The sequence below is a fragment of the Toxorhynchites rutilus genome, chromosome 1, assembly GCF_029784135.1.
Source record: "Toxorhynchites rutilus septentrionalis strain SRP chromosome 1, ASM2978413v1, whole genome shotgun sequence".
NCBI classification, from domain to species: Eukaryota; Metazoa; Arthropoda; class Insecta; order Diptera; family Culicidae; genus Toxorhynchites; species Toxorhynchites rutilus.
Window position 1 is genome coordinate 58,516,063 of NC_073744.1, and position 21,793 is coordinate 58,537,855.

At 38.8% G+C, this 21,793-nt stretch overlaps 1 protein-coding gene and 1 long non-coding RNA gene across 3 annotated transcripts in view; both read right to left on the bottom strand.

Annotated features, from left to right (window-relative positions):
• LOC129777322 (uncharacterized) overlaps nucleotides 1-21,793 on the bottom strand; it is a 294,287-nt gene that overhangs the window by 216,455 nt on the left and 56,039 nt on the right. The window lies entirely within an intron of this gene.
• Nucleotides 1-21,793, bottom strand: part of LOC129777309 (homeobox protein prospero) — a 248,256-nt gene that overhangs the window by 208,273 nt on the left and 18,190 nt on the right. For both annotated transcript variants that reach the window (XM_055783543.1, XM_055783535.1), the window contains exon 2: nucleotides 19,097-19,153. The gene's annotated coding sequence lies outside the window, so the exon portion shown is untranslated. The remainder of the gene's footprint in view (nucleotides 1-19,096; nucleotides 19,154-21,793) is intronic.

The following is a 21,793-nucleotide window of genomic DNA, read 5'->3' on the forward strand; positions in this document are numbered from 1 at the left end:
ACTGTCTGCAGATTGCAGTTGAGTTGGTACTCCGCTTGCGCCAAGTGCAGAGCGCTGTATCCTCTGTCGGCGGCGCAGACAGCCCGGTATAGCGCGTTTTGGTTGGCGCGTTCTGCGAAGTACTCGCGCAGTTGTCGTACCTGGGCAACACACAGTGCAGATATGTCGACTATTCCAAGTCCCCCTTCGTTGCGTGGCAGTGAAACTCTCTCCAGTGCCGATTGAGGATGGTGCATTCCTGCCTCTTTAAATGCTTTCCTCATCCTCCTCTCAAGGTCCTCTAGGTCAGTTTTGCTCCATTTGACTACACCAAAACTGAAGGTCAGCAGGGGAACCGCGAATGTGTTGATCGCGCGTACCTTGTTCCCCGCGTTGAGGAAAGTCCTCAGGACACAGTTCACTCGACTCAAGAACTTGTCTCGCAGCTCCGTCTTGATGTCGGAGTGGCGAATCCCGGTGAGCTGTCGGAATCCAAGATATTTATAGGATTCGCCATGAACCATGTCTCTTATGAACTCGCCGTCATAGACCTCGTAACCTCCGGATTCGGTAAGCTGCCCTTTCAGCAGATGGACACAGCGGCACTTGTCAAGGCCGAACTCCATGCAGATGTCTGGGAATGTATTTTTTTTTTTTTTTTTTTTTTCCAATAGCACTTTATTTAAGATAGATTACAACAAATTATACGCTTCCAGTGAGAACAAATCTCTTTAAAGGAAGCACACTATCCTATTTTATAGTTAATTCAAAAACTAATTCATAACACAAATTCAACTGTTTCCAATATTTATGTTTAAAATGACAAACTATGAGACTATGGTCGGTCAAAAGATGATAATGAGGGAGGATGACTTGGCGTATCGGTTGACAGCTACGGATGTGCGGTTTTCATAAGCAGGAAGTGATTGCAGTTGAGGTGTTTCCTGGCAAAAATGGGAGTCTATATATATTTCACAGAATGTACAGGGTGGGCCATTTAAAGTGGAAGCATCTGGCAACCCCATAACTTTTGACAGAGATGTCAGATTAACAAATGTTATACCGCGTTGGAAGCGTCATTTCAGTACAATTTTAACCATGGAACAATACACACCTAAACAACGCGCTGAAATTGTTCAGCTGTACATTCAAAATAACTTCTCAATTGTGTTAACTAAACGCGCGTGGAAAAATAAAAATAAAGTTAAAACATCGCCTGGAGCGCATGTGGAGTGAAGATGAGTTCGGTCGTTGTGATTGTGGCGATGGCTACCACGACATCGAGCATATTGTCTGGTCGTGTATCCGGTTCCATGCTACTCGCTCTCAGCTCTCTAGAGCACTGAGAGCAAAAGGCAGACAATCGGATATCCCCGTCCGGGATATCTTAGGTAGCCGTGATCCTGATCTTCTGCTTCATCTATACCTGTTCCTCAGGAACGCCGATGTCAACGTTTAATGATTTTTCCTTCGTTGTGTCCCTGTTTCGTATCCCTCCTATTCGATCTATAAACTTTTACTTAGTCGCGGCAATACATACACACACTCTTTACAGATACACGGGCCAAAGGTTGTGCAGTCCACTGATGATTCAACAAAAGCCAAAGGTTGTACCGCTCATGACAACTCTACACGAGCTGATGATTGCGCCGGCTAGTGACCATTCTATCCTGGATTCCTCGAGAAGACGCACCACGCTAGATATGAGGTACAGACTAGGGGGGCGTTGCTGATTAATGGTCAGCTGCATCCCAATAGGAAGTATCCCGTGTCGGGCACAGGTACAGATCATTGAAGACAGCAACATCACAATTACGAAAACACTTGTAATACTAACCTCGAGCCAACCGCGAGTAATCGGTTACATATTACTAACATAGTTATAAGGCAAACATTGTCGAAATATTGAACTCCCGGCCCCGTCAGGTTGACGCCATATGAGCCTTAATAAAAATATATATTTTGAATAAAAAAAAAAAATCGCCTGGAGACAACACTATACGTCGATTATATGCCAAATTTGTATCGTCTGGTAGTGTTGGTAATGCCAGTCATCTGTCCAGACAACGACCAAAACGTTTCGACGAGAATATTGATGCCGTTCGAGCCAGTGTTGCAGAGACTCCATCGACATCAGGTCGCCATCGTTCGCAAGAGTTAGGCATCTTTTTATTGCCATTTGTTCGTGAAAATGAATTGGACAATTACTGGTTCCAACAGGACGGCGCTACATGCCATACAGCGACTGCCACGACCAAATTATTGCGCGAAATGTTCCCCGGAAGATTAATATCGAAAAACGGCGATTATGACTGGCCACCGAGATCACCTGATTTGACGCCTCCTGACTTTTTTTTATGGGGATATTTAAAATCCATACACTGGTAAACCAAGGACCCTGGCTGCGCTGAAAGACAATATCCGACAAGAAATTGCTGCCATATCGGCCGAAACATTGGGCAAAGTGATGGAAAATGCCGAAAAAAGGGCACATTTTGCGGTCAAGGCCAGAGGCGGTCATTTACGAGATATCATAATCAAAAAGTAGTTATAACAAATCTCCTTGGACCAAAATAAATGAATTTCAAAAAAAATATTTAAAATTCCACTTCTTTACTTTGCTATTGCAAAAACAAATCCTTCCACTTTAAATGGCCCACCCTGTACATGTGTTTTTACATGAAAAACTACACATAATGTTTTATCGTAGGTCTAACTGTAGTTAAGATATATCCAAAACCGTTCTTGAGATATAAATATACATCCATTCCATGCCAAACCGATATAGTGGGGTTTTCAGATTTTCGTGAAAAGTGGTAGTTTTTTTTCCTGACCGCAAAATATAGGACTGGTATTTTTAATTTTTTTTAATAGGGTTCCCATTTCAATTTTTGGGTGGTCCGAAAATCATTTTTTTTCCATTTTATCCAACAATGACTTTTTGCAAAAATTCATAACATTTGAACTACTGAACCGATTTAGATGATGGATGATGGATGATTTATGGAAAATGTGCAAATTCCTAGCACAATGCTCTTTTTTCTCAATTTTTAGAGTTTTCAGCATCTGATACTAGATCAGATATTGATCTGATCGTAGATCCTTCGTATAATAATATTCGTTTTTGGGTCGGTGAATTCAAACGTAGTAGTACAAGTGTTTTGGACGATGAAGGCTCTGGATGGTCAAATGAGGTTCATCTAGGAATATCTGTGCCATTGAAGGGTTAGGGGAGTGTTTGTTTATCTTCTATCGACAATTCCCAGATTGACATTTGGATGCATTGTTTAGCTGAAAGCTCCACATATTTAGTGTCAAATGAACATAATATAAAAAGGCATAATTATTCCGATAAATAATTCGTTCCACTCTTATTCTACCAATTTATAGTATACTGACTCTGCTTCCTGCCCTGTGTGATTCGGTGCTAATCTCTTAGAAGCTGACAAGCGGGAGTGTACAACGTGAGTAACAATTTGCCCAGATACCGTCAATAATGAGATGCAATTCCGCCGCCCAGATCGCGCTTGTGTACATTCTACTTCCGGTCGTCAGAGGCACCTGCACCGGTGGGTGGGGTCACGCTTGGCTTGATCGCACGAGAAGGAAGTGGGCCGCAGCTTAATGGCGGTGAAGAATATATCACCGAGAACGCGTTCATTCAGTGGATTTTTATTCTCATTATTGTCCGTGACTCTCATGTTTAATCTACTGTGCTAAATCTTGTTTTTCGCTATTGTTACACGCTGAGTTCGGGAGCTTGACGGGGCATAATACCGAGAATAATAACAGAATCATCCAATAAGTACCTCCAGTGACGGGTTCTCGCCGGACAAATGGAAAATTTCAATCTGCAGCCCAACAAAAATCGTACCGAGAGCCATTTTGTTGCTTCGAGTCGTCGTCACGAGCAAGTGATTTTTCGATCTGAATTCGAACGGAGGAGAGGCGACGAAAGATGGACAGACCCATTGTTAGTTGTTTTTGCGCAAAAATCGCTGCTATTATTGTAGCTGCTACTGCTGCTACTGATGCCGGTCCTCGATAGGAATGATGAAACTTGGAGCCATATTTAGAAATCATCGCACTATTGTCTAGCTTGTATTGGCCAATGTTTGAAAAAAAAAAAAAAAGGGAAAACGTGAATATCAACATCAGCAAGAAGCGTTTCCGTGTGCATCAAGTATTGCTACTAATTAGCAATCTTTTGTGCCTGACTGTTTGTTTTTCCTGTGGCTGATTTTTCATTTTCCACGATTTTATGTTAAACAATGAGCGAAAGCGGGCAAGTGCAACCTGCTGGTCTCCTCGAGCGTCGGCACCATCCCATTGTGGCGATGACCAAGCGGGAAGGCTTGCTTCATCACTATCTTTTTCGTCGTTTCGAATCGATGATAGATTTTGCCTCTAATGAAGAAAATGTCACTCAGCCAGGCTGTGGGAGTGTTTACGGAGGTATGATTTGTTTCCACTCTCCCCCTCCCCAACCGGATGACATTCTTTCTGCGGTTAGCACTGATTTCTCTTAATGCCAAGGATATGCAAAACAGCACACCGCTGAGCATCGAGCCTTATCGTTTGATTGGGGATGCACCGACTTTGCTTGCCGGAGGGCGATGTGCATTAGTATGATTGGAAAATGTATTGATGAACAAAATGGAGAAATGACGGGCAAATCAGAAGGGCACTATACTTTGATTAAAATTTGTCTCTTGCCTCGGGAAGAAACTTAGCAACTGAAACTATTGGTTTGCGGTCGCAGTATTGTATTGTGCATTCAACAAAATGGGTTGGGAATTACTGCGAAACTTGGAGGAATGCACTGATGATGCGTTGAAAGTTAGACGTTTTACGGTTATTAGTCCTGTGGTTTGTACAACCGGGAAAATGAATTTCAACTTTTCCTAAGTTGAAGCAGAAAAAATCCCCTGAATTATATCATTATTCCGATTCAAAAAAATGACTTAAAACAAGTTGATTCACGTAACACAACTCATACAGTGCAGGTTGGACTCGATTATATACAGACTTGATTATATGTGATTCGATTATATACAATGTTGGTCTCGATTATATACAGTTCGTTTTTTTTTACATTTCAAATATGACATATTTCAAGAAAAAATATAACCTTTCAACGTTAAAGTGAAATTAAAGTGGCTGTTCTAAGTACAGTAGAGTAAAAATCGTGATTTTTGAAGATTTTGCTTAAATTTTCACCAGGAATTGTTTGAATCGATATTGTATCGAAATTAAGAAAGATAGAAGTTGGGTGTCAGAGAACAAATTGTAGAGCGATTAGAGAGCTTTAACTTGATTGCTGGAACAATCAAGTTCAATATGAATTTTTATGATAAAATTAATAATAACTGGTGATGAAACGGATAGTAATTTGGCCGGATACCAGATACCGGATATCTGGCAAGCTTCGAGGCCGGATAGCCGGATATTCCTCTTTTTATAAAAGATTAATAATATTAATAATAAATAAGATTATATTTTAGGGAGAAATAAACACATCTTTACATGAAAATAATTAACTATTAATAAATTTTCCGTATAGAATTAACATCCCTTAACAGATTATCAAGTTTCCTGCAAGTAATATCGAACACACTTTTTTCTGTCAAAGATTTTCTATTACAATGATGAAATTTTTGTTTATATATTGAAGTAATTTTAATACTAGTCGAGTTACAGTAAGTACTAAAAATAAATAATTCAAATAAGCAAAAAATAAAAAAAAACATTTTCATTCAAGATTAAAAAACTTGGAACTGTCTTCAGGGATGATAATCTGAGAAAACGAACACTTGTTTCGACACAAATCAAATTAAACGGAGCAAAAGAAGCGAAACTGGATTAAATCTGATACGCGAAGCTCACGTCACCTTTTGAGACAGTTTCAACGAAGTGGGAAATGAATATGATGGTCATCGTCGCGAAAAGAAAAAAATACCATTGCTAACGAAATCGAATGTTATGGGAAAACATTTTGAATGGATCGCAATCTCGTTCCTTAGATTTGGTAGCTATCCAACTCTAAGCAGTACCCCAAATGGCAAGGTTTGCAAGTGTTTATCTTTCAGCTCCTCACAGGTGTGTTTACAAATAACGATTGTTCTCTGAAGCTGGCCCTTATACCAGGCCAGCTTCAGAAAACAATCGTAATCAGTCGGTTAAAGAATTCAGAATAAAAGTAATAGTGTTAATAAATTAATGTTATGAATTAATATTAATTTAATCTTGAGAAAAAATATTATTTATCTTGTTTTAATGAGAAATTATTGATTTTTTTTTTCTTATATCCGGTATCCGGCCGGATAGTAAGTCATTATCCGGTATCCGACCGGAGAGCAAATATTGGTCGGATAGGCCGGATACCGGATAGTTACCGGATATCTAATAATAACTCATTAAAAATTCCTAGCTTTCAAGTTTTCAATTCCAAAATGTTATTTAAATCCCCTAATTTAGATGTTCCACAACAATATCCTGTACTAAATTTCGTGTTCCGTAGCGTACTTTTGAATGTAGAGCCAGTTCGAGGCAACAGAGTCCGGAAAAAAAAAGTTCTCTATAAAGGTGTTCTCTGACTTTAAGAGGATGAATCAAAAATGCTTCTTCTATATTCAAATAACGAAAAATATATGCATAAAGAATGAATAAAAAGATTTTGAATAAAAAATTAATAAAAAGGTTTTTTGACTCAATTATATACAGGATTCGATTACTATCCTATTACTATTGATTACTATCCTATATTAATACTATTAATCAGCTTTGCATTTGGAACGTTCATGTAGGACCTTTCTATATAGAGATATTTCTGTTTGTTTGAGTGAAGAATTATCCTTTCGTTTTTGATGATGAATAATTCAATAAATAATGATCTCGCCGCAAACCGAAAGGTAGTTTTAAAGACTCCAATAAATTATGTACAACACTAATTTGTTGCTTTGGTGGAAAATAAATAATTGAATTTTTTGCATCGATTTCCAAAAACAGGTTTTTTATAGTGTTTTATAAAGTCTTCTGTAACTTTGTAAATGTGACAGTAAATTCTAATTTCAACAACCAAATTTCTAACCTAGCATTTCTCGTAAACTCCTGTAAATGTTTCATATTGACACCTTCAGTCGTTTTTTAAGCCGATTTTTCATAGTTTGGAGTAAATTACAGGAACATTTCATCGCAAACTGTACCGAAACTAAAAAATGCTATGCGTTCCCCTCCAAATGAACGATTCGCAACTTTTTTTCGTTCTCATGGATAACGTTGTGACTAGACTTTTTATTGTTGCTAAAAAACAGTCTAATCGAAAAGACCATTTGGAATTGGATAAATCTGGTACAATGGTCTTGAGAAAGACCGTTTGGATACAGCTTGCACTGGAGAAATAAAACACTTTGAAAAAACCCTGGAATACTAACTAAATGACGGATGGTTTGTTTTCGCGATGCTTTACATACAGAAATTGTATGTGGGGCTCTTCATAGATGAAAATGATTAAAAATAGTCTTCAGTCAACGATGAGTTAGACATGCTTGACACGTTGAGCTCCGACCGAGCTATGAATTTTCCGTCTGGCTCACAAAAGTCGTACAAATCTCTGATAATCCTGACAAATCGAGCAGTTCTGTCGTTGTGAACGATGTATATAGAACGCCATTAATCACGTGGTTGATATGGATTTTGTATTTTCGATTTATAAAATTATCTAGTACGTATCCTCTAACTCAGTGGTGGCCATGTGTAGGCATGATGCGGGCCAGATCAGATTTTTCATCATAACCGCGGGATGCATCAATTTTTTCTCGCAGCTGTTTATGATAAAATTCTTAAATTTAAATGAGAAACTATTCTGTTTTATAACGTAAAGACGGTATCACGTTCTGTCAGTCATTACCTCATTATTAATTACCTTATTATTAATTACCTCAACCAGGATCTGGATGTTTTCGTAACCTACCGTCGCATCATATCCACCTACCATTCTTCAATTTTACCCACGAGGAAGTTTTAAGATCATTGCAAAAACTAGACTCGACGAAAGGAGCCGAAGTGGACGACTTAGCACCTATCCTGTTGAAGAACTGCGCTTCATCATTGGCCTTTCCTCTGACAATACTCTTTAACAAGTCGCTCGAGGAAAGAACATTCCCTAGCCTATGGAAAACTGCAAAGATGATTCCTATCTACAAATCAGGCAGCTTGCGGCGCGTTGAAAATTACCGTGGAATATCCATCCTATGTTGCCTAGGGAAGCTACTCGAATCACTGATCCACACAGTGCTACTGTCTGCAGCGAAATCGATGATATCTGAGTTCCAGCATGGATTTGTACCCCATCGTTCCACAACGTCCAATTTATTATGCTACACCAACGTGCTCTTTCGTGAAGTTGAACACAGAAATCAAGTGGACTCTGTTTATATTCTCGAAGGCTTTCGATACTGTTCCGCATATTCATACGGTGAGAAAACTGAAGCACATGGGTTTTCCTGATTGGATATCCGATTGGTTGATGTCATGACATGACCAAAGATTATTTTAATGCTAGGATTAAGAATATATCATAAGTATAACCAGTCTGTACGATACTCTCGAAGACGATGAATAAATAAAATTAAACATATTATTACAATATTTATTATTTTATTTCAGTACATACAATGCTGAAACATAAGCATGCACTGCGTTTCACAACTATAGAACCACTCATTTTTTTCTGAGTCTCCAGAGATATGTAAGAAGTCGGTTGAATTGAAGTAAAGGGCGAACACGAAATTATTGCGACACATTCAACAGGGCATAACTTTTTTACCATTGGGTAAAAATCAACCAAATTTTGCACACTTTCTCATTGATGTGTATTGTCTACATGCTGTCAAACTCGAAGTCGTGTTTTTCGTTTCAACGAAAATGGAGGTGAACCAACGCGAGTCGAGAGAACAAATTCTTTCCAAACACCTGGAATTTCCTGACCTGTCGCACCGGCAGTTGGGAAAAATGTTGAACATTCACCATTCAACCGTCTCCAGAGTGTTGAAGCGGTTCCAGGAGCGGTTGACGTTGGACCACGGCAAAGGAGCTGGAAGAAAACCGGGACCGGAGAACAAAAAGACAGATGGAAAGGTGAAGCGGATGATTAGAGCAAATTCCAACGTCTCAAGCCGTGACTGGCTAAAAAGATCGGCATCGGGGGAGCTGGACTACATACATACAAGGTACAGAACTTCCCAAACCGCGATGAGCGGCAACAATCGACGGCTAAAACTCGGGCACGGAAGCTCTAACAGAAGATGCTGACAAAATATGGCTGCTGTGTGATGGACGACGAAACGTATATAAAAGCCGATTTTAAGCAAATTCCGGGGCTGGAGTTTTTCACCGGCAAGAGCAAATTCGATGTGGACGACCAATTTAAGAAGAAGAAAATGTCGAAGTTCGCCTCCAAACATATCGTTTGGCTTTATATCTGCTCTTGCGGACTGAGGATTGAGCCTTTCGTGACAAAAGGCACAGTAAATGGCGAGATCTACAAATCTGAGTGCCTCGAGAAGCGCCTTTTGCCGTTCTTGCAGCAGCACGACGAAGCTTCGCTATTTAGGCCAGATTTGGCATCATGCCACTATTTTAAAAGTGTCCTGGAGTGGTATGAAGCCAATTCTGTCCATTTTGTTCCAAAGGACATGAACCCGCCAAACTGTCCGGAGCTGCGCCCGGTAAAGCAGTACTGGGCAATAATGAAGCGGGAGCTTCGGAAGAGCAAGAAGACAGTCAAAGACGAGAAGGACATGTTAAGAAAATGGAAAACAAAACTGAGAAACTGGTACCGGATGACACTGTAAAGACTTTGATGGAGGGCATCAAGCGAAAATGCGTTCAATTTTACACTCAAGGCTTCATCGATTAGCTTTTCTTTTGATTTTTGAAGTAAATACATGTATAAAACTACCCTAAAATTTTGGTTTGATTCTAAACATTATAAGAAAATTGGCATGACATTTTCGGTGTCGCAATAATTTCGTGTTCGCCCTTTATATAGTGTAGGATATAACAACAATCTTCATTCAAAAGGCTGGCGATTTGAAATTTATTGTTGTGTTCAGACGTGAAACATTCAAAAAACGAAAATTCCAGTGTTTCATAAGTATAGAACCAGATGGAAAAACTTTCACTCCTTTACAAAATTAACGTCAATTTCACATGGATCACAATAAGTTTCCAATTCATAGGTCATCTTTATATGGAATCATATGATCAACAGTTATTTTGCTCATTGATTTCGATTTCACTTGTTTCACAACGAAAAACAATTTCTCTCAAATAAATAGAATCCAAATACAAGTAAAGAAGCAATAAGAAGAGCATGTTTTCATAGTTATGGAACTTCTGGAACTTCTGAGGCAAATTTAGAGAGGGAATCCAAAAAATCATGGTTATCAAATTTGTCAAACAATTCTGAATCATACTACGTTTCAATGAATTCCATATGCATTTTTAAGAGGGCATGTCCATCAAGGAAACTGATTGAAACAGAAAAAAGGTTGGAGAGTTTTGGTTTGTTCCTAAATCTGCGAGGTAAATATGCCTTCACCGCCTGAAGTACGTAAATGTATTTTCTAGTTGGTGATACTTTGGAAATTCTCAGTGTCAGAAAATGGACAAAATTATATTTATCCATTTGTTTTTCGAACAACATGAGTTTACTTCCGTTTTTCATCTGGTCGAGTTGTGAACCGATTTACCCTGTAGGTCCAAGTTAAAATTGTTCAGATGGCTTGTGATGTTCGTTAGGAAAGCTAGATCTGCTCTACATTCTCCGGTTTTGAAGTTCTCACCCGGTTACATGGAATGTCGTCATACTGTGCGTCCACATCTTCAAGACAAGCTTGGAACTCACGATGATCCAATGCGTGTAAATTGATGTAGTTTACAATTTTGATGACATCCTTCATGACATCTTTGAACCCTACATTTTTACACAGAAATTCTCATGATGTATGATGCAAGGATGCTGTATTACTCCAATTTCGGGATATTACCGAAAATGAGCAATAGCATCATCGTTCTTTGCTAAGGTATGAAATCAATAAGGTCAATATTGGTATGAAATGAGGAAATCGAGACCAAATTTCAATTTGCCACACAAATCAGTAGCTTCATCACAAACTGCACCGAAAATTTTTATCAACAAAGGAAAGCATTTTGCTTTATACGGTGCGTTCAAGTTATCGATGCTTTTTGACGTGCCTTTTTTAGGAAAAGGCAAACCAATTCTTCCGCCACTTCAATTTCTTGGGATATTTCTCAAAAAATAGCTAACTGATTGTATCAGAAATATCTCTATTCTCATCCACCGTCACTGGATAAAATACAATGTCGCAGATCTTACTTTCAAACTTTAAAACAGATCTGCTGCTATGTTCTAATCGTTTGAATCGCTACCTATTCGTGCAACACATTTGTTCGAGCAGCATTTTTCCTGCTACAATGCAGCTTGCTTCTATGCACAACACACTTGTTGACTACTTAATTGTTCTTTTAAACTAATTATTTTAATCTCGGACTGTGCCAGAAATACATTTTTGACGCTTGTTTCGACTCATAATATCGTTTCAGATTGAACTCATCTTTACAGCAACAGCTTCGCTACAAATCAAACATCCGGTCCGTAGAAAAGTAAATTTCGAACCATTTCTACTGGAAAATAAGTCCTCCGTCATTCAGTTTTTGTTTTTTGCTAGTGCTGGCTTCCATTTCGCTTCAATACACCTTAGACCAGGGGTTATCAGATTTTTTTTTATGGCAGAGCACTTTTTATAGCAAAAAAAAAATTGATGGAGTACCTGCATTTTTCCATCAATAAAACAAATTCCACTTGCATTGACATTACCTAACTGGGAACAACTCTATTTTGGGTTGAGTGTCGCAGTTACACGGCATTGTCCTGTGAAATCGAAATAAAGATTGTTTTATTCCAAGGTGGATTTTCAAATGGAGCATTTGCTATAACTTAGCGGAGCACAAATTTCCCGCGGAGCACCATTTGTAAACCCCTGCCCTAGACACACAACTGCAAGCAAGAAGAAGCGATTTCCAAAAGACACAGAAATGGATATAAACTCGACTGTTCTTCAAAAATGAAAGCGCATTGAAGCGCTTGTTCACGCTTGGTCGGACCTAAATAAAGTATTTTCTCCTATGTTTCAAACTAAGCGGGCAATCGGTGAAACACAGCTTTGCTTGCGAGGGGCCGCTGCTTCAGACGGCAGGTCGGCGGCCGACTCGGATTGCGTCACATCCGCGACTTGGTGTCATCTCGGTTCCTTATCCTCGCTAGATGGGAACTTCGTCCCCATTACATTGACCTCAGAATAAATTTTATTACGAAAAAATAAATACATCATAAAAAATGCGCTCCAATGTAGTTAATGTGTGAATACCAACATTGGCAGCAGTTCATTCATGCGGGTTGAATTAATGTGAGTGTGAGCATAACAGCACCAGAAGCATGAAAAAGTCCATTCAGTACTAACAAGAACAACTGCAAGAAGCAGATATGCCAATTTTTTCCTGATATCCTGACAAACACTCTATATTGCCTCATTTTTCGGAAATGATCCTAATTTTCCCTGATTTTGTACATTTCATCTAAGTTTTCCGGGTTGGAAATGACAACTGTCAGAATAGCCTTCATGAGAAAAAACTCTCCGGTCCGGACATGAATATTAAATTTTATTCTTATTTCTTTCATTTGTTGTCTGTATATTCCGAAGCAATTCGCGTTATCGAAGATACATTGTCGACATTTAACAGTTCGATTGAAAAGTTTATAAGGTAACACAGTTTTTTTTTCGCAAAATTCAATTTTATTATTCAACATAATTGACTTCGAGGGCGATACCATTTTTATAGTACTCTTTCGGTTTTTTTCCAAAATAGGCCTCAGTTTCGATAATCACTTCAGGTCTGCGAACAGAACATAGACGCTGGGGGCCAACTCTTGAGAATACGGTGGATACGGAAGCAATTCGAAGCCCAATTCATGCAATTTTGCCATCGTTTTCATTGATTTGTGATTTTTCCATTTTTTTTTCACAATAACAAAAGTTGCTTCCCTCTCAATGCTGTAACTCACGAACCAATCGACCGATTGCTGTCAAATTTTGACACGTATCCATTGAAAGATGGTGTTTTGTGATAGTCAAGTAGATTTTTGCTAGACGTCAACCTTATGAATTTTTCTGTCGAACTATTATTGAAGCTTGAATTTGGCGTGAAAGAAAGATACTCGATCAGATTGGCACCCCCGAAGACACTTTCAAATCGTTATATGTTGAATGAAAATAATTGCTTGATTTTTTATGCCTTATCCCAATATTACAAATAAATTTATAAATTTATCGCATTGAATAAATGAGTAATAATTCATCATATTTTCTCTCTCTCTCTCTCTCTCTCTCTCTCTCTCTCTCTCTCTCTTTCTCTCTCCAGAATCTTATTCGAAGTATGACCGTTTTACATTTGGCAGATTTTACATGTAGATATAATGTGTAATATTCTTATACGGTTCAAAATTTGAGTTTACAGCATCGAAGATCGAAACTGAATCCAATCCAAAATCACAGGAAATCATCCAAATCAGACGCTTCCAGAAGAAGATTCGATTCTGATGAAGACATAAAGCGGCAGGAGTCGATGATAGTAACATTTCCACACAACCGAAAAACCAAAAACAATGCATCTCCATTGCGTTTATGAAACGACTCGCTTCAGAAACGCAACGAAAATTTCTGGACTATGGTTGGAATGTGCTATCTCATCAGCTAAACTAATCGGACATTGCACCTACAGATTATCAGAGGTCCAGTTCTCTGGAAAATTCACTTAAGGGCAAGAACTTGGACTCTATGAACAGCATAAAAAATATATTGAACAACATATCAACATATTTTGGGAGGATAAAATTTTTAAAATGGGGAATGATTGTGAAACAAAATTTTGCTTATAAAAATGAATAAATGTATGTCTGCCTATGAAAATTATGCTTTTGTTTTCCCAAAAATCGAAATGAACTTTTTCTGACAACCCGATCTGAACCATCTTGATTTCTTCCTGATTTTTATTTTCATTCTTCCTTATTTTTGAAAAATATGGTTGGCAACCCTGAGTAGAAGGATGAATTACGACAATGATCAGCTTGGATATACACGGTTAAGCAAAATTACTCCCAAATTTATTTTCACTCTGTTTTCGGAAGATTTTTTTTACTATTTTCATTCATCACTCAGATGAAAAGAAAATTTTCAAGAAATTTTCAATCAGGATGCGGGCCACATGGAAGAGGTCGGTGGGCCACCACTAGTCTAACTGGTCAATAGATTATTTTAGCTTTCGTTTGAAGGTTCAGTTTTTGCCACTGCGACGTATTGCAATCTATTTGTTTATTTTCGAAAACATGACAATGATTAATTTTCTTTAACTCTTCTGTTAAAGAAACGCGAGTCAAAATCATAACACGTATACTCGCGCTCGGTGTCACAGACCGAAAATTAAACTTCTCTAAATTTCTCTGTAATGTTGCCATTGTGTATTTTTCAGGCTTTATTGGCATTTATTTGAAGAAGAGGGTATGATTGAATGAAAAAATCTTAAAAATATATGTTTTCTTCGTCTTTTTTATGTTGTATTAGTCATCTAATTCAACCTCACCAAAAAAGAGTACTTTTTGGATTGGATTATCATGGATTATCATCACAAATAACGAAATTCGAATTTTTCACTGTTATTAAACAAAAGTAAGCAACTGAATATAATTCATGGAAGTATAAAGAGCTATAAAATAACATAAAAACGTATTAATAGATTGTGGTTTCATTGGAGTAAGAATCGGAACATAGCATAACTGCATGCTCGAAACAAACATATTTTTTACATTTCATGCAGTTGTTGCGTGTTTTTTGTTTTTTTTTTTATTAAAGAGAAGATTGTACAGGGTTTTCCAACTTTAAATTCCGAAAGTAAATTGAAATAAAACACACTTAGAATTCGAATTTCGATGAAACTTTTATTTCCAATTAATGTTTGGTTTATGCCATTATGTGTGAAATACATCATCACTCAAATGTCCACCTAGGGCTTCCTCGCACACCTTGATCCGGAACAGGTTTTTGTCTTTCAAATGTACAAGAGTTTGCGGAGAGTTGGCATAGACACGGTCTTTCGCACAACCCCACAAAAAAAAAGTCTAGCGGGTTCAAATCGCATGATCTGGACGGCCAATTGGCATCACCAAAACGCGAAATTATGCGTCCCTCAAATTTCGTTCGCAATATGGCCATATTCGGTCGTGTTGTGTGGCACGTGGTGCCGTCCTGCTGAAACCACATGTCATCCGTATCCATATCTTCAATTTGTGGCAAAAAAAATCGGTTAACATGCGGCCATAGCGCTCACCATTCACAGTTACCGTCTCGCCGTCCTCATTTTCAAAGAAATACGAAGAAAATCATGGGGCGGAAATTTTGGGTGTTCACATAGCTACCGAGCTCGAAATGTGCCTCATCGCTGAAGAAAATTTGATGCGATAATTCAGCATTTTGCTCCTGTTGTTCGTTCACCCAATCGACGCATTCCATGGTCACCACGCTCTAATTTTTGTACCAGTTGGACTTTATATGGATGTAGGTGCAAGTCCAAATGCAAAATTCGCCACAATGATGTGTTTGACAAGCCCAATTGCTGAGCACGCCGTGGAATCGAAACATTCGGGTCATCCTCCACACTGGCAGCAACAGCAGCAATATTTTCGGCCGAACGTACATTACGATGATGCACAGGTTTCACAATATCCGCTACGGATCCAGTTTGTTCGAATTTACGCACTACATTAGCGATTGTGTGCTCTGTAGGCCGTCCATGACGACCAAAATCCGTCCGTAATGCTCGAAAAACATTTGCCGGTTTTCCATCGTTTTTATAGTATAATTTAACAAAATTAACACGTTGTGCGATGCTAAAACGATCCATATTGTAAAATGGCAGACATTCAACTAACGATATGACGCTTTGGTTGACAGCTATGTCAAACGGTTGTCAGCGCAGGACTGTATACTTTCGGAAGCCCGAAATTGAAAACCCTGTATAACGTATTCTAGATAATTACTAGATGATAAAGGTTCTGGATTATAAAGTTTGCACATTTCTAATATTCTTTGTCTCTGTCTTGATAAACTAATAATTGAAGCCTTTTTTTAGATGGGACATAAAAAGATGATATAAAAGGATTTCTAGGAACTTCCTTTTCTTTTTCTTGTTTTCTTGTATATATAAATAAAATATGAATAATATAAAAATTACCATAAGCCACCGATTAGTTTATAGTTTACTGTTTACAATTCTTCCACAAGTTTCACAAGAGTGTATATGTATGACCATTATATTTAGCGAATAACTATACGAAAGACAAACATTCATATTTTGCTTTTGAACGTATGAATCTAACGACGAATATATCGACGAATAATTAATATATGGATCCGTTCAACAAGTTACAAAAGGGACTGAAATCAAATATGAATAGTCCGGTAATGATCTTATGCATTATATTCAATAAATATTCCACGCCGCTAACATTAATTCATACATTTCATTCAACAATATTCTAGAATATGAAAAATGGCACTTGTCCAAAAAAGTTACTCCTATATTCGCGTCGGTGTGTCAGACCGAAAGTGTTAAAAAAGTGACACACGTCTCCTTCGTACCAACACATGCGATACGCTAAACGATGACGAACGACGAATAACGAAGCTAGAGAGAATCGCAAAGTCGTAGTGTTGATATTTTCTGAGAAATGAACGAATTATTGATTTCTCGGTCTGACAGACCAATGCGCGAGTTATTATGTGATAGAATAATAGAAGTGCAGAACGGTTTAAAAACATTTAATTCAACTTAAAATTAGGTTTGTTGCTTATAGAGTGCATTAATGGTTCAACATTTATAATTAATTCGAATTAAGAATCATGTTTCCGATGGTTCCGAAGAATTTCAACACCTGTGAAAGAGTCACATCACTCCCATTGTTTCCCTTACGTGATCGATCAAGGCTCGATTTTTCATATGATACTTTAGCACCAATTTTTGTTGCAAATAAGTTAGCGGAAAACGATTCACGGGTCCATTCACCAATATTTTCTGTGATTGATAACGCCACCCAAGAGCCTCCCCATTCAAGCATTATTCGTGATCTTGGCGGAAGGGGGCGATGGGATGTGCCGTTTTGTTGGTGAGCTGCTAAAGAATCTCCTGTCATAGGGCAGCACAGCATAGCGTTGGCACCTGCTGTTCCCGACAGTGATGTCGTGTATCGTAATGTGTGCAACCCACTAACCGAGCAGAGGAGGAAGAAACGAAATGGCAGAATAGCCCCGCGAAAAAAATAACTTTTTCGCGTGCTCTCTAAACGAAAACACGTCATGACGATATGGCTATATGCGGGCTCCTAAAAGATGGACGTCAGTGTGAATTTGAAAATAACACAAAAAAAACACATACACAAAAATACACGAAAACCGTACAGTCTGTCGGTCGTCTCAACCTCAAATCGAGCGCCAAATCGCACAGGTGATGGCAAGAAATGAATTATAAAACGATTACTCTTTCTTGTTGTATGTGCGGAAGCGGGCGTAAGTGGGAGGGATTGGCCTGTATCTACACCCTTTATGGCAGCGAATCAACGAATCCGGGTGCCAAGTCTTTGGAGCGCGTTGGCTCGTTACAAACTCACGTATTCTTGGCTGGCGCTAAAGTGTGTCGGGTCTTCCGGATGAGTGGAAAGTGGCACACCTATGCCAGAAGAAACGAACCCGCCAGCAGATTTTTCGATGACAACTCGAAGCAAATGCAAATTACTCGGAGGAGATAAATAAAAAAAAATATTCCAGTTTTGAGGTTGCGCGACTAATGATGGGTAACCTGAATGCAATAAAGATTGCCGTAATCGGTTCGGAAATTGGTAGCCTCACGCCACAGCACTTTCCTTAAAATAGCTTCAGGGTTCCGCCAGAGTTCTTTTCCGTGGCTGCCGTCAAACTTGGAAACTCAAATTAAAACTGCATACAAAACATGGGAAGCATTCCAAAAAAATGGGGCTCCCTGTCGAAACGTGTGTATGGCGCTTTCTCCACGGCGGCGGGTCATCGCTTCCAATTTGAGCACCACACGGTGACGGAATCATCGCCATTTTTCCTATTTGGAGGGGGGGGGGGGGCACGTATTCTTGGCCGGTTGGCAAAATTTGCATTCGACATGCTCTGCACGGTTGCAACCATCGAAGAATCATTTCAACATACTCCCAAACCACCACGGTGCATAAGTGGGGAGTTTTTATTTTTATTGCACTTCATTTGTTAGTTCCGAGCTCACTTTTCTTCATTAGACCTTCGCAGAAACAGGCGATGGAAATAAAAATCAACATTTGGAAGAATTTTTCCTCCTCACATGAATTGTTTGTGGGCGGTGATGTGCCTAGCGGTATCGATCCGGAATGCACCAGGGTTTTTCCGAACAGAGCCAAAGTCTGAAAAGGTGCCCTCCTTGGCGCATTCAAGAAAACACTTTGACTCGTCCTTTGGAATGCAGGGAATCGTGCATTTCTCGCCACTGTCGGAAGTGTACGGCGATAATGGCGGTTGGGAATTAAAAGTTAGTTTCGGTTCGAATGGGCTTTGCCAACAACTATGCAAACTATGCTGTCAATCGACACAATCATTCTCGCGTTTTAACGTTATGTCTAGCATTTGCTTGTGCCAAAGCTAAGAAGATACCTGGCAAAACAAATCAATCACGCGTCAACGGAATAAATTAAAAGGAAAATTTGAAAAACTGAAGAATGATTTTAGCACTCAACCGAGCAGCACGCAACAAGGAAACGAAGCTCGTAATTATTTTTCCGATTCGATGACACGAAAACCGCTGATTCTCCGGAAGGGTGCAATAAGTTATTTTTCCAACGGAACTCTCCGTCGAGGCGCTAATACCACACCGTTGAAAGGAAGCAGCCTATATCGAAAGCATTCATTTACGGTTTGCAATGTGTACTCACCTGGCGTTTGTGGTAAGCTTCGGGTAAAGGTTGAATCGGTGTTGTTCGTGGAGGTATCTGTAACGAGCGAGAAACTGTTAGAGCCATCGTGGAAAATACAAGTTGCTGGAAACTATAAACAATGACGATTATCCACGTGAAGGACAGACGTTTTTTCCCCCATTTGACCGAAAGTGCTTTCATGAGTTAAGTTTGCTTGAATCTGGGAAGAAGGATTGTCTTTTTTGATCGTTCTGACTGTTCATTGGAAGAGGGTTTCCCTAACGGATGCGCACCAGATGACAGTGCGCCCTCGTGGTCGATGGATTAACAAGCGACGCGCACAAATGGATTGTGCTCATTGTAACTAGCGTGGGCATTGCTGGTTGCATACGTGCTGGCGAATAAGTTGGGAGCGATGAATGAGTGCAGACTGAAGCAATTGGGTTTTTTTTTCTCATTTTCGTTCCAATAAGAATCTTTCGGTGGATTGGTTGATGAGTGATGTTTCAATGAACTAAAAAGAACTTATGTTTGATAGAATCCCCTTTATTCCGCGCGGCGAATGACGTGAGATGACCCAAATCACGGTGTTCCCGCAGGCGAATGGCGTGACTATAGTTTGTCATTTAGGTGAGATTCGAACTCGTGTCCTCATATGTTATCAACTCGGGTACCAAATAGGAGTGGAAAAGTAAGGTGGCTTCAACAATAAAGCGAGAAACCTAGCCAACTCAAGTCATTCGCCGCGCAGAATAATAAGGGAATATAACACAAAATTAAAATTGAATTAAAACACATGTCGGCATGACGTGACAACGATTTTTTCACGTTTTCATGTATCGTTCTGACTCATATTCCGAACAGACTCAAATTCCGAACACTTCATTTGACCTTTCTATAAGGCCATAGTAACTATATAGCCACCCACAAAAAATATTTTCTCGCCGCACTCGGAATATTATTTCAATACTTTGATTGACTTCAAAAAATATCTGGCAATACTGCTAAAGTGTACGATATTAATTCGATGAGCTCATTTGCTTTTCTTTAGGAAGAACGGCTGGAGTGGATAATGTCAATGCTAGAGTTATTCAAGATTGCTTTCATGTCATTGATCACATCTTGCTGGACCTTAATAGTAAGTCTTTATTAACTGGGCATGTGCCTCAGGCAGTCTTCCGAAAAACACTTACACATGTCCACGCGATGTGAAAGTTTCCTGTTTTTGTTTGAACTCGAACATGATTTTCGCTAGTGTTGAATGTCTATCCCGAACACGAACAATGATACACAAACATAAACATGTGAAAACAAACACGATGTTTATAATTCAAGAACATCATGTACAAACATATCACCCAATGTCGCAGTATTCATTGCTTTCGTTTCGTTTTTTTTTCTTGCACGGAAATAAATTATTCATCCTAAAAGATTTCTTCGTAGAATACTTTCTCACAGAAACGAACTTGAAATTTAGTTCGCATTACTCGTATTATTCGCATTGCATGAATTAAGAGGCTATGAGATCATGCACATTTGGTCTGATTAAATAATCCTTGGTTTCGTGCAAGGAAAACATTCTCTGAATAGAAAGAAGCATTCTAAATGATTTTTTTTGCGTGCATGTTGCCAATTGAAGTTTGAAGAACCGACTGCACAGCGAGTGACGTCGTACAGATGCTGGCCAAATAAATAAATAAATACCCAAAAATTAGTTTTAGATGCAACCTTCAGCGGCACACAGCAGAACCAGCAGAGAAATTTCAGCGGCTGAAACGCATCAATAATTTCTCGATGTTATCACAAACTGAATGAAGGAACAAACTAAAAGCTACACTACACTACATATACTATGTGTGTATGCCATTGCATCATCTTTTCTTCTCCTCTTCTTCGCTCGTTTTATAGTTCGGGTCGCGTTCGTCGCGAACAAACAATATTAGACATTTGTAAATATTCAAAGATCCAGCCAAAATTGTTGCTCCCGTGGTCGAGTGGTTGGCGTCACGCCTAACATGTCACTTATCTTATCTTCTTTGTTTTTAAGAGGCTTTAAACTTTGCAGTTCATTCGCCTCTAACGTGTCACTCCTGAATACTGGTACTTTATATTCGATTAAAATTATAGAAATATTGTAATCAAAATTTGTTGTGGGTAACAAAACATCTCCGCCACGCTCTATTCAATTTTAGTACTTGTTCAAATAGCTGATAATAGCGAATGTTACATGAATTCAGTATATAAATTGATGCGTGCACTAAATAATGATATCAATTGTGAAGAACTCTGACATCAATCGACGTTTATTTTGTTCAGAACAAATAAAGAGGTTTATTTTATTTGCCCAATATTTTAGACGAAGCACCCATTGTCATGATAGGAAAGCATTTTGTCCATGTCAACATACCAACACAACACGTGTTGAGTGGTGGTGGTGTGGTGTCCGATTCGTTCCTTTTACTCCACGCACTGCCGGTGCTTGGTGTGAAAATGCAAAAGAAACTGGACATACGATGTTTAATCCTAATGTTTCACGTGATGTTCGAACATGATGTACAAACATACTACGAATACAAACATGTCACATTTTCAAACATATGTACGAAAAAATCATGTTTGTATTCAAACACAAAACTGCGAACAGCAGCGTGGACATGTTTATCCCGGACGCAGTGTTTTTTGTAAAACATGGAAGACTGGCCTCAGGTGTGAAAG